This window comes from Peromyscus californicus, unplaced genomic scaffold (assembly GCF_007827085.1).
Source record: "Peromyscus californicus insignis strain IS unplaced genomic scaffold, ASM782708v3 Scaffold_24__1_contigs__length_46423439, whole genome shotgun sequence".
NCBI lineage: Eukaryota > Metazoa > Chordata > Mammalia > Rodentia > Cricetidae > Peromyscus > Peromyscus californicus.
In genome coordinates this window covers 43,655,298-43,669,119 of record NW_026294535.1, presented here as the reverse complement: position 1 = coordinate 43,669,119, position 13,822 = coordinate 43,655,298, and the positions used below count along the sequence as shown (strand labels likewise).

Below are 13,822 nucleotides of genomic sequence, written 5' to 3'. Positions count from 1 at the left end.
ATGTGAGCTACAAGGAGTCTGAGGCCAGCATGAACCAGACAGACAGAAGGGAAAAGGGAGGGCAGACTGAGGGAGGAAGGGAGAGATGTACCATTTACCCACTTATACAGTGTACCGGGTATAGTATCAAAGAAGACTGTTCACAATTAATGAAGGAGACGTTAAAATACGACTTCTTCCAACTATGTGTCTTTGGGGCTGGATTTTCTTCACATACTTCAACAAAAGAATCCAATTGTCTGCTATTAAGTTATATATTATAGATTTTCAAAATGATAAAACAATGTCAGGAATATAGCTCAGTGGTAGAGTGCTTCCCTAGTACATCTAAGTCCTAAGTTTGATACATAGCACTAAAAAAAATAAAATAAATAAAATAAAATAAATAAAGTAATGCCTGCCTTCCTCAGTGAACTGTTTTGAAAGTTTTTTGTTTTTGTTTTTTTTTTAAAGGTATAGAAACTAGAGAGATATCTCAGTGGGTAAAACTCCTACTGTACCAACATGAGGATGTGAGTTCAGACCCCCAACACCTACATATAATGTGGGCAGAGTCATACATTATCTGTAACTTCAACGCTGGAGTCAGCAACTCAGAGGCAGGCAGACTCTGGGTACTTGCTAGCCTTCTAGCTCAAACAGTGAGCTATAGGCTCACGAGACACTGGCTCAAAAATAAAGCAGAAGACAATATAAATAAACTTTAAAATAGACAGGGCAGAGGGAAGCTGGAGAATCATTAGGATTCTCCATGAAGAACACTTGTTACTCTTGCAGAAGGCTAGAGTTTGGTTCTTAGCACCCACATCAGGTGGCTCACAAGAGCATGGACACCAGCTCCAAGGAACACAGCACCCTCTGCTGGCCTCTCCAAGTACCTACACACGTGTTCATGAGCACACACAGATACACATACATAAAACAAATCTTAAAAAAAAAAAAGGCAAACCAGACAACACTCAGTGTTGACCTCTGGCCTCCTCCAGATGTGCATGCACAGGTACAGGCATCCTTATGCATACATGTACACACCAAGTTATAGCTATCATCAATATGTAAGAAGTGTATGGTTGCCGGGCGGTGGTGGCGCACGCCTTTAATCCCAGCACGCGGGAGGCAGAGCCAGGCGGATCTCTGTGAGTTCAAGGCCAGCCTGGGCTACCAAGTGAGTTCCAGGAAAAGGCGCAAAGCTACACAGAGAAACCCTGTCTTGAAAAACCAAAAAAAAAAAAAAAAAAAAAAAGAAGTGTATGGTTATATTTGATGAATTAATATTTAAATTGTTTTCTTAGTTTTAAACCCTAGTAAAGTTCAATATTGATAAATATAATGCACACAAGCCAAAGTTCCTTACTGTCCACTATAGGTTTTGGTTTATTTGTTTTCTATTTGAACTTTTTTTTTTAAGTAGTTATTCTTTTGCATGTGTGTCTGTACACCATGTCCCTGTGTTGCCTGCAGCGGCAAGAGGGAGTCACATTCCCTGGAACTGGAGTTATAAACTATTGTGAGCAACCATGTGGGTGCTGGGAATCAACCTGGGTCTTCTGGAACAACAGGCAGTTTTGCATGTCTGTGTGTGTGTGTGTGTGTGTGTGTGTGTGTGTAGGTGTCGAATCCCCTGAAACTGGAGTTACAGACAATTGTGAACTGCCATGTGGGTGCTGGGAACTGAACCTGGGTCCTCTGGAAGAGCAGCCAGTGCTCTCAACCACTGAGCCATCTCTCCAGCCTTATAACTTTTAAAAAAATAAAAGGGGGCTTTATTTTTAAATTTTTTTACATTTCACCATGTGTATAAATTTAGGATCTCAGTAACACAACATTCTATTTATATTAATTTTTCTCCTCAGTTTATGATGAATTTTTGCACTTTCAATTATCCCCAGAATTTCTTACTACGCAGTAATAGCATTACTTTTCCCACTACCAAATGACATATGAAACCTATTTGCTATAAGTAAAACTGTCTTCTATTTTAAATTATATTTACCTTAAACTGTTTACTCAAAGTACTCACTCCTTAGAGCTGCCTTTTCTTATGTTAATGCTCCACACATGCACATCAGCAGACCTCCACATTTCATGGACAGCTGCGTGTACACAGATAAATTTCTGCTCAAACTATTAACCCTAGTCTGAACTCACAAAACAATGCAAACATCATAAACTTTACCCATAAGGCCCCAGAGTAATGCTCACCTGATTTCTAGCTCAGATATGCTGGCTGATCCATCCAGGTGAAGTATTAAGAACTATATCAAGTATGACTTTGAGACACTGAGGAAGGACACTGGTAGCCTCGGGCAGTTCACCTGAGAAGAAGAAAGAGTCTTTCACTACACTGAGGCCAGGCCCTAATAAGCTTTCAGCAACATGGCAGTGAAATAAAATTCTCAGAACAGTTCTGACTTTCCCTGGTCTGTGTCTTAATTAGTGATGTGGGTGACAGCACAGGAATCACTGTGAAGCCACATACATTCTTCCTCACTCTAAAGCTGAACACTGTCTATCAACGATAAAATCCCCAGAGATTTCAATTCTACAGAAGCTCCATATAGTTCTAAATTTAGCCAAGCAATAGAAAGAGTTGGAAGATATGCAATTCATTTTAATATCTGTGATTTATGTTGCCAGGCAGCTAATTTCTTTAGTCATGTTAGAGCAGACAAGGGAAGAAATACACGTGCCATATAATCAACTGACAGGCTAGCAATGTGTTGACTAAAATACTGAGCCAGCTGGGGTGTGGTCACACCCAGATCGAAGCACTTGGGAGGCTGAGGCAGGATGATCAGGAGCTCAAGGCCAGCATAAGCTACATGAGACCCTGTCTCAAAAGGAAACTTGAAGGGGGGTTGCAGAGATGCCTCAGATATTAAGAGAACTAGCTGCTATTCCAAAGAAAAACCCCCATGGTGGCTCACAACCATTTGTAACTTCAGTTTCAGGGAGTCTGATATTCTCTTCTGGCCTCCATAGACCCAGGCATACAAGTGGTACACAGACATGCGTGTACGTGCAAACACCCATACACAAAAAATAAAAATAAAATAAAACTTAAATTGGGCAGTGGTGGCGCACGCCTTTAATCCCAGCACTCGGGAGGCAGAGGCAGGCAGATCTCTGTGAGCTCAAGGACAGCCTGGTCTACAGAGCGGGATCCAGGAAAGGCACAAAGCTACACAGAGAAACCCTGTCTTGAAACAAACACAAAAAAAAAAAAAAAAAAAGAAGAAGAAGAAGTAATTTTCCTGTGAAGGAACTATTCCCCACTAGAGGAATCAGGGTTCTTTCACAAGTGATTAGCTCCAGGCCTGGGGCAAGTGGAGTACAAAGTTAACTAAAAGCACCTTGCCCATCAAAGTGCATGGGGTGCTGAAATCCTGATGGTGGCTCAGTGCCAAAGGGAGAGAGAAGCCACCCCTAAGAAGCTCCCGTTAACCAAACTGAGATAATTTAACATTTTTATTCTTAAACCATGTTTACAGTGTACATATTTATGGGGAGGGGGTGCGTGTAACACACCCTGGCATGACCAGGTCAGAGAATAACTTGGAAGAGTTGACTCTTTCCTTCCACCGTGTGAATTCCCGGGACAGAACTCAGGTTACAGGACGTGGCCGCAAGTGCCTTTACCTACTGAACTATTTTGCTGGCCAAATTGTACGGTTCTTTTAATGAGTTTGAATTTTATTTTTAATTGTGTGTATATATGCACATAGCACTGTGCCTACCACAGACACCGTAAGGTTGGAGTTACAGGCTATTAGGAGCGGCCTACGTGGGAACTCACTCTTTACTGATAGGCCATCTCTTCAGCTCCAAATGCTATTTTATTTTTAATAGTCAATACTGTATTTAACACTGACAACTAGGAACTAAAATTACTGAATTTGGGAGGGGGGTAAAGTGTCTGTATGCACTACTGGGTGTGTACTTATGTGTGCGCGTACGTGTATGGAAGACCAGAGGACAACCTTGAGTGTACAACCACTGGTCCTAGTTATCTTTTTAGGCACAGTCTCTCACATATGCAACTGCATGCACATGCATATACTGCACACACAGTAGGAAAAGAAGAAAAATATCAACTCTACAGTACTCTCCAAATCAAAACCATCTAGCTAGTAAATGTAAAGGGAAGGAGACAATCTGAAAATCAACATCTTGAAATCACCAATTTAATGAAAGATTCAGGTAAGACTCATCAATGGACGCCAAGGACACGGGTAAAAGGCACTTGGGAGGTAAAGGCAGGAGAACTAGAAGTCCACAGTCATCTCTGTCACAGAGTGAGTCTGGGGCAGTGTGGGGTACTACACGAAACCCTGTCTCAAAACAACAGAAGGTTCCTGAGGAAAACAAGAATCATCAGTCTTACAACAGCCAAATGGGGTAGCTTACCTAGTGAAACTCTACTGAGAGAGAATGTGAATGAACACATGGGAACCAGCACTACACCAGCTAGGCAAACCCTGTCCCGATGGAGCTGCAGCGCCAGCTCCCATTTGCTCATTCACAGCCACCTGACCTAACTGAATTCACCACGTAAGCACCGATCCGGCGACTTCATTTAGGAGCCCAGGTTGCCCCTTGGCACTAGAAAGAAATGATCATCCCAGCATTCCAGAGGCAAAGGCAAGAGGGTCTGGAATTCAAGGTCAAACTTAGCTACAGATCAAGTTCCAGGCCAGCCTGAGCTACAGGAAACTGTCAGGAAAAAAAAGAAGGTATGCCAAGTGTGGTGTCATGTACATGGGACACAGAGGCAGGAAATCTCTGTGAATTCAAGGCCAGCCTGGTCTAAATTCAGAGTTCCAGAACAGTGATTGCATATCAGATATCCTGATACCAGATATTTACATTACAATTCATAGCAGCAGCAAAATTACAGTTATGAAGTACCAATGAAAATAATTTTTGTTTTGTTTCATTTTTCAAGACAGGGTTTCTCTGTGTAGCCCTGGCTGTTCTGGAACTAGCTCTGTAGACCAGGCTGGCCTCAAACTCACAGAGATCGGCCTGCCTCTGGGATTAAAGGCATGCACCAGCACTGCCCAGCTGATTTTACGGATGGGGTCAGCATACCATGAGGAACTGGATTAAAGGGACGCGGTCTTAGGAAGGTGGAGACCCACTGCTCTAACCCTTAGTCTGCCCTTCTCCTTTCAGTCAGCAGTGCAGTCCTGTCATCCAGAACAGAAGCCTGAGAGTCATCCACCCCAGCTCTTCCCCTTTCCTCCCACAGATCATCTCCTGGACCCACCTGGGAGCCTTTCCCATCCCATCACTTCTGCACAGACTGGAGGAGGAGCAAGGCCACAACAGGAATGCCAATTAAAAGCCATCCCAGTTGTGCGGATGAGAGCTGGCGACATCCTGAACTAAAGAAGGGCACCACTGTGGAGAGATGGAAAGACTGGAGAGACAGGATGGATATGTGTCCACATAAGATTTTTATGACTGTTAGAGACTAAAGACTAGAAAAGACTCACTTTTTTAATGTCCAACTTTTCGGCTTATACAGTTAGGCCATTCACAAGTACTGTTCACAGGAAGAACTACTCAGGAGTAAGAACCCATTTCCATGAGAAGACTTTTATATATATTTGGGGGTGGAGGTTTGAGACAGGGTTTCTCTGTGTAACAGCCCTGGCTGTCCTGGAACTCACTCTGTAGACCAGGCTGACCTTGAATTCACAGAGATCTGACTGCCTCTGCCTCCTGAGTGCTGGGCTTAAAGACATGCACCACACGGCCACCATCACCCGGCCCAAAAAAAAAATTATTCCTTTATTTTCTGTTTGCCTCACTCAGTGAGCTACACTCCTAGTTCCCTCACACTATTTCTGTTTGGCCATGGTGAACTTGAGGTGCTACGTGAGGATCAAATGGAGACGTTCAAATACCAGAGAATGAAGGAGCCTAGAGCTGAGGTAAGTGGTCAGCACTGAGGACCAAACCACAAAGTATCAGCTATAACAACAGCTGCAAGGTAAAGTCATCAGAGTGGTGTCAACTGCCCGGTGCTGTTTCTGAAATGTTACCTAAGACAACCAACCAGAGACAGTGCAAGCACTGTCTGGAGCTTCCCTAAAGTACAGATTACAGGCTCTATATCCTCAGCCCAAATACAAATCTACAGAATACACTCAAACTGCATGCATGTGTGTATTCCTCCATTCCTTCCTGCAGACAACATCTAAGTGTGCACTGAGGAATGACTGTGGACATTAGGATTACAGCAGTTCATAAAATACAGAACATTCCTCTTCTCGTAGGCATTAGGTATAAGTCAGAAAACAGACAAGAAATAAAACAAGATAACTTAAAAAGGTGGTGCTAGGGAGATGAGGTAGGTATATTCGTGTAAGTCTGAAGCCAGTATAGGCTACACAGTGAGTTTCAGGCCAGCCTGGGATTGGACCAGTACTGAATTTGTATTGGAATCCCCTTAATTGCTTTCTTCCTAATTATTAAGTCTGTGAAAGCTTTCCTAAATCTGAACCACTCTTCCAGGATACCAAGGATTACTTGAGGCAACAATGATGTTCATATGCTAAAACCCTGCATAAATTATTACAAATGTCACATGAAACAATGTCAACAAAAATATGAACTGCATACTTAATAACTTAGTTCTTTTCGTTGTGTTTTGTTTTGAAATAGGATCTCACTGTGTAGTACTGACTGGCCTGGAACTCATTCTGTAGACCAGGCTGGCCTTGAATTCACAGAGATCTGACCTGCCTTTGCCTCCCAACTGCTGGTATTAAAGGTATGTCACAGCCAGACCAAACTTACCTTTTTAACATAAACACTGGTATAACATTAAGGCTCATTTGAGGGGTTTTTTTTTGGGGGGGGGGTGTTTAAACATCTATTTTTTGGGGAAGGACCGTTCCGTGAAGTCAGTTTTCTGTATCCACCTTTAGGAGGATTCCAGGAATCAAACTCAGGTTCCCAGACTTGAGTAACAGTAGGAAGTGCCTTGAACTGCTGGGCCAACTTGCTTGTTCTAATCAAGCCTTTGGCAAAGACAAAAGTGCTTTGGAGATTATGAAATACAGGTTGTGTTATTACTAACAAAAAATTTCAGGTCTGGAGATACAACTCAGTTGACACAGTGCTTGCTTAGCATGCTTGAAGCCTGGGTTCAAGGCCCAGAACCACATAAACAACAAAAAGATACGGACATGGTAGCATATGGCTACAACCTCAGTACTTGAGAAGTAGATGCAGGATGATCAGAAGTTGAAGGTTAGGGCTGGAGAGATGGCTCAGAGGTTAAGAGCATTCGCTGCTCTTCCAGATGTCCTCAGTTCAATTCCCAGCAACCACATGGTGGCTCACAACCATCTGTAATGAGATCTGATGCCCTCTTCTGGCATGCAGGTATACATGCAGGCAGAACACTGTATACATAATAAATAAATCTTAAAATAAATAAATAAATAAATAAAAGAAGTTGAAGGTTATACTTGGCTACATAAGCTGTCTCAAAAATAATAATAATGGGGACCAGCAAGATACCTTAGTAGGTAGATGCATTTGACAATCTGAGTTGAATTCCCAGCACCCACATACAGGATGGATAACCAGCTCTCCTTGTTGTTCTCTAACTCCATACACAACACAGCATGTAGACACACTACCACAACACACACCCCATAATAACAACAAACTGCAGAAAAATGATAAATGATGTGAAACATACCAGCATACCAAAAGTGGCACCACAAAAGCAGTTAATGAAGATAAAACAGCTTATTCTATGTATTATGTTAGAACTAGCCAGATATAGTGGCACACAGTCCTGTCATCCCAGCACCCAGGAGGCTGAGGCGGAAGGACCAAGGCTAGCCAGGGCTACACAAAGAGAACGTCTCCAACTAAACAAATCTAAGCTATCTTCCTATCTCCGTAATTAACAGATTTTGCCTGATTTTCTGTAAGTATAGGAGAAAATATGTCAAGGAAACTCAAAACAAAGGCCAAATTAAGAAAATTTCCTATCTGCTTGTAAAAATAAAGCCACATAGGGACTGGAGAGATGGCTCAGCAGTTAAGAACACTGACTGCTCTTCCAGAGGACCCGGGTTCAATTCCCAGGATCTACATGGCAGCTCCCAACTGTCTGTAACTCCAAGATCCGACACTGTCACACAGACATACATGCAGGCAAAACATCAATGCACATAAAATAAAAATAAATTATTTTTAAAATGTGCTGAATTATAAAAATAAACGAATAAAGTCCCACATAATAGACGGGATGGACAGAGTACCTTCAACGGAGAGAGACGGAGACAGGGAGAGTGCTTTGCTGCTACAGCAGCAACTAGACTGACCATCAAGTGGAGCATCTCCACAGAGGTGAGGATAAAGCTCAAGGAAAACACTCAGGCCACTGGACTCGAAGGTCTAAAATTAGCACACCAACTGGATCCATGTGCACATCTTGAAGCCCTGAGTCTGGCTGTCTCCTGCTCCTAAGGTGGCCACACTCCACGGAAGGGACAACATTCTTCACACAAACTCTCTTTTCTCCTTTGGTTTTTTAAGACAAGGACTCAACACTGTAGCCCAGGATAGCTTCAATTGATTTCATCTTCCTGCCCTGCCTTCTGAGCAGGAGGAGGGCAGATAGGCATCTACCCTCATGCCTGCCTTTTTAGCTCACCTTTAAAGGGTAAAGGACGTGGTGACAAGCTTGACATTGGAGTTCCCACACCAATGTTTGGTGGCTCACAACCACAACCACGGGCAACTCCAGATTCAGGGAACTGGATGCCCTCTCTTGACCTCCACAGGATATAAACTTGCACATAAACATAAGCACACATACACACAATTTTGAAATAAAATAAAATCTTTGGCTGGGAGTGTGGTGCATGTCTAATTTCAGCACCCAGAAGGCAAAGGCAGGCATATCTCTGTAAATTCCAGGCCAGCCTAGACTACATAGTATCAGGTTAGCCAGGGCTACGGAGTCGAGAACTGCCTCAAAAAAAAAAAATCTTAAACCAGGCGGTGGTGGTGCACACCTTTAATCCCAGCACTCAGAAAACAGAAGCAGGCAGATCTCAGTAAGTTTGAGACCAGCCTGGTCTGCAAAGCAAGTTCCAGGACAGGCAGGAATGTTTCACAGAGAAACCGTGTCTCGAAAAACCAAAAAAATAAAAATAAAAACTTACAAGGAAAATTAGATAATTTTACAACATTCTCTCTTTGAACCTACCAGGACAACATAACCAAAACACAACACTTTTCTTCCTTCCTCAAAAATCTACCTTTTGCTGAGCCAGTGAGATGGCTCAAGAGGAAAAGCATTTCTCTCTCAACCTGACAGCCAAGTGCGATCCCTGGGTCCCATGGTAAGGTGGAAGGAGAACCTGCTCCACACAAGTTGTTTTCTAACGTATGTACACACACACACACACACACACACACACACACACACACACACACACACACACACAGAGTGACAGAGACAGAGAGCAAGAGAAAGAAATCTTTTTTTTTTTTTTTTTTTTTTTTTAAATACAGGGTCTCAGGTAGCTCATGCTGCACTGGAACTTACTTTACTAAGTAAAGGTAACTTTAAACTCCTGATTGTCTAGACATCTGCCACCAGATCTTTTACCTAACACACTTCTGGTGCTATTAGTATTAGAACCAGATCTAGTCAACTGTTAACTAGATCCCTGATTCTTTCTCCACAAACAAGCTGCTTTCTCGTGGGCATGCCAGCTTTCAAACTTTTCCCACCGCATTCCTACAAAGTGCTTTTAAAAGATACCTCATCCTTTGCCTTCCTGAACTGAAGAGTAGCCAAGAACTGCCCCAGAGAGCAATCTTACCCAAGCCACTCCAGTCAGGTCAGAGAAAGTAACCGAGGAGGAAAAGATGAGGCATGCCCCAAAGTACTCACAGGCCTGCTTCTTTTATCCTCAGACTTAATGTAGATTTATTGAATTCAGCTAAAAATGCTAGGGAAGGGAGTAAATGTTCTCTAAGACCAAATCCCCCACTGTTAGAGAAAGCAATTTTTATAGTTTCTAGCTCAACTTTTATCTACAGAGATGGAGGACTACCACCTTCTGTGCAGAGGCCAAGACTGCAGAGATGCACTTGTCTCAGCCAGCTATGAGTGACTCCCACGTGAGATCCGAGACCATCCCCACAGAGCTGGAGACAGAGAGCACTGGCTGCCCTTGTGGAGGACTGGGTTTGGTTCTCATCACCCACATGGCAACTCACGACTGTCTCAACTTCAGTTCCAGATGGTCCTAGGCCCTTCCTGGCCTCTGCAGACACCAAGCAAATAAGTGGTACATATACATACACATAAAATAAATCTTAAAAAAAAAAAGACTAGCCAAACAAAAGATCTCACATTCCCTCCTGTTCTCTGCCAAACAGAAAATATCCTAAGAGGTGACAGGGAGGGAAATATTCTCTTCCAATGAAAACCTTACAAAATCTTACCAGAAATTCACAAGAATATAACCAGGGGCTGGAGAGATGGCTCAGAGTTTAAGAGCACTGGCTGCTCTTCCAAAGGACCCAGGTTCAATTCCCAGCACCCACATGGCAGCTCACAATTGCTGTAACTCCAGTTCCAGGGGAATCTGGCAATCGTGGCAGAACACCAATGCACATAAAATAAAAATAAATAATAAAACAAATACAGCCAGGGAGCCTGTAACGTCAGCTGTTTGGGAGGCTGAAACAGGCGATTCAATGGAGCCTAAGAGTTCCTGGGCAGATTGGGCACCATCAGCCCCTCTCAGCTAGTCATTCAATAAACATCATGTCTGTCAAGCACTGACTGCACGTCCAATGTACAAAAACAATGAGGACACAGAATTCACAAAAGAAAACCAAAAAAAATCTGTCCTTGTTTTTAACAAGACAGACTGAACTTACACAAAGGAACAGGGCGACAAGAGGTCAGGAGACAGGAAGTAAGAATCACACAAATCCTCTGCAATCCAGAGAGCCAGGAAAATGTCCCCGTCAGGGTCCCTGGAGTACCAACCAAACCGAGAACACAGAACAGTGTGGAGCCATCTACCAATAGCCAGGAGACCAGTGTGTGAGTTAGGGGAACGGTGCTACTGGTCCATAGTGTCAGAGACAAGTACCAAGTGCTCAGCAGGGCACCACGGTGCACACACGTCACCTAGTGCTCGGGAGGCTGAAACATGGGCGAGTAGGAGAGTGGGTCTCAAAGTTATTAAACAAAGACTAAGAGAACCAGGTTTTACTCTGGAACAGGAAGCCATCCCTCTTCAGATTCCTTTCCTTTTTCTTTTTGAGACAGGGTCTCTTGTATCTCCTCAGTCAGTCCTCAAATGGTGTATGTAGTGGAGGACGATCCTAAACTTCTGATCCTCCTGCCTCTACCTCCAGGGTGCTGGTATCACAGGAGAGCATGCCATACCCTCCTGGCTTTACACAATGCTGGGGAATGATACCCAGGGCTTTGTGCACGCTAGGCCAGACTCCACCAACTCAGCCAAAATCTAAGCCCAAGGCATATGGTTTTTATCACATGTATTGACTTATTTATTTTTGCTGTTGCTGATTTGTTATTTTTGAAACAGGATACCGTTAGAGAAACCAGGTTAGGTTTGAACCCTATACTCTTGGTTGGCCTCAAACTCAGGATCCCTAGTGCTGGGATTACAGGTCTATACCACTTCTACCAACTTTATTAGGCGAATTTTTGCATTATTTTTGGTTTGGTTTGTTTACTCAGACATGGTCTCTGTAGTCCAGGCTGACCTCCAACTCTTTATGTAGACCAGGCCAACTTTGAACTCTTGATCCTCCAGTCTTCACCTTCCAAACGATGATTACAGGTCTCATCACAGCAGACTATATGATCAATTTTAAGTTTTGAAGCTCTGCAGGTCATTCAGCACAAACCAACTAGAATTGCGTGTGTGTGCGCGCGTGCGTGTAGCCCTGGATGTTCTGGAACTGGCTTTGTAGACTAGGTTGGCCTAGAACTCAAGAGATCCTCCTGTCTCTGCCCTGCTGGAATTTCAACTCCTAAAGTTTAACTTTCGCTGACATTTCATCAGCCCTTCTGGTAAGGATCTCTGTTCTAGAAACCATCGTGGAAAATAGCTACCGGAGACGAAAAAAATACATCTAACAAGTGAAATGAAAGAACGTAATTCACATCTTTCCACATCTCCTCCAACTTTTATCTCGATGCCCCAGTCCTGTGGGATGGGTCTTTACTGAAGTAAGGAAAAACGCATTTGGAAAAGAGGCCACACACACGACTGACATGTCAGTTTAAAACTATCTAGAAATACGGCCGGGCGGTGGTGGCGCACGACTTTAATCCCAGCACTCGCGAGGCAGAGGCAGGAGGATCTCTGTGAGTTCGAGGCCAGCCTGGTCTACCGAGTGAGTTCTAGGACAGGCACCAAAACTACAGAGAAACCCTGTCTCGAAAAACCAAAAAATAAATAAATAAATAAAAAATAAAACTATCTAGAAATACAATAAAAATACTAGGAATGTGTGATTTTTAAGTGGTACGTGTCACATCCCCCCAGCCTCCTCCAAGTTGCCTACCAACATCAGCTGAGACTATGGGGACTCAAGTCCTGTGGGGATGGGGATGCGGGTGGGATGCACTCAAGGCCACTCCTTCAACTAGGATCTGAATTTAAATTTTCCCTCTTTCCTCTCATCCGTTTTAGTGCAGTGCTTTGGGGTTTGGGGGGTTGTGAGTCGGTCAGGCATCGTTATGCAAAACAATTCACTTGGAGCAAACAGTCTCCGCAGCTACCGGGCTCCCGGTGGCCGGCGTTGAGGGGCAAAAACAGAAACTGCTTAGCCCTACGAGGACGCGTGAGTGGCGGGCTCAGCACAGGCCCAACTTCTCCCAGCTCCAGAACACCCTCCAGCCCGGGGCCAAACTCCTCCGGGCCGCGCCGCGCGCGTCCAGGGACAAACCCCGACACCTCCGGGTCCCCGGTTCTCCGAAGGGCTCCCGGGCGGGCGGGCACCCGGGACACGCTCTCTGCCCTGCTCCAGCGCGGGCCCAGGGCGCCGCCGCCGCCGCCGCCGCCGCGCTCTCCCGGGTCCCGGGGCACAGGCCACAGGTGGCGGCAGCGGCGCCGCCCCCTCCCCCGCCGGAGCCCCGCGGCCCCCGCTCCGCGCGCTCCCGTCCGCTCGCCTGCCCGCCCGCGCGGGGCCGACCCTTCCCGGGGGCCGCGGTCCGGCCTCGCCACCCCCGCGGCCCGCCCGCCGCCCGCCACGCCCCCCGCCCGCCCGCCCCCGCCCCTCCGGCCGGAGGTGGCCTCACCTCACGGGGGCCAGAGCGGGGAGGGCGCCCGGTCTCCTCCGCCCGCCGCCCGGGCCCACGGCCGCTCGGCTTGCGGCTCGGCCCCGACGGCCGGCGGCGGCGGCGGCGGCGGCGCGCTCCTGGGGGCGGGCTCTCCGCGGACGGGGAGGAGGAGGAGGAGCGGGAGGGGGGAAATCGGGTCTCCCCGGGGGGCCCGGGGCGGGGAGGCCGGGGAGCGGGGCGGGGGAGGGAGGAGGGGGGAGAGGGGGAGAGAAGGGGGGACCCAAGCCCGGAGAGGGAGAAGAGGGGGGAGGGGGAGAAGCAGAAGGGGAAGAAAGGCCCCGGCGTCCGCCCCCCGCGGCGGCCTGCGCGCTACGTCACCACGTCCGCGGCGCGGGCGTCAGCGCGTCCGGCGCCGCTCGCGTCCGGCGCCGCTTCCTGTGTGGGGGGCGCCGCTCTGTGCGGGGCCGCCGCCGCCGCCGCCGGGCGCTCGCCTGCCCGCTC

The 13,822-nt window shown here is 46.2% G+C and overlaps 1 protein-coding gene across 14 annotated transcripts in view; it reads right to left on the bottom strand.

Moving 5' to 3' along the window:
• R3hdm2 (R3H domain containing 2) overlaps nt 1–13,467 on the bottom strand; it is a 125,161-nt gene extending 111,694 nt beyond the window's left edge. For 12 of the 14 annotated variants that reach the window (XM_052753577.1, XM_052753585.1, XM_052753589.1 and 9 more), the window contains exons 1-2: nt 13,340–13,467; nt 2,203–2,315 (exon numbers count right to left, since the gene is read on the bottom strand). The gene's annotated coding sequence lies outside the window, so the exon portion shown is untranslated. The remainder of the gene's footprint in view (nt 1–2,202; nt 2,316–13,339) is intronic. The other 2 variants (XM_052753580.1, XM_052753584.1) reach the window with 2 other exon arrangements.
• Between the last annotated feature and the right edge of the window lie 355 nt (nt 13,468–13,822).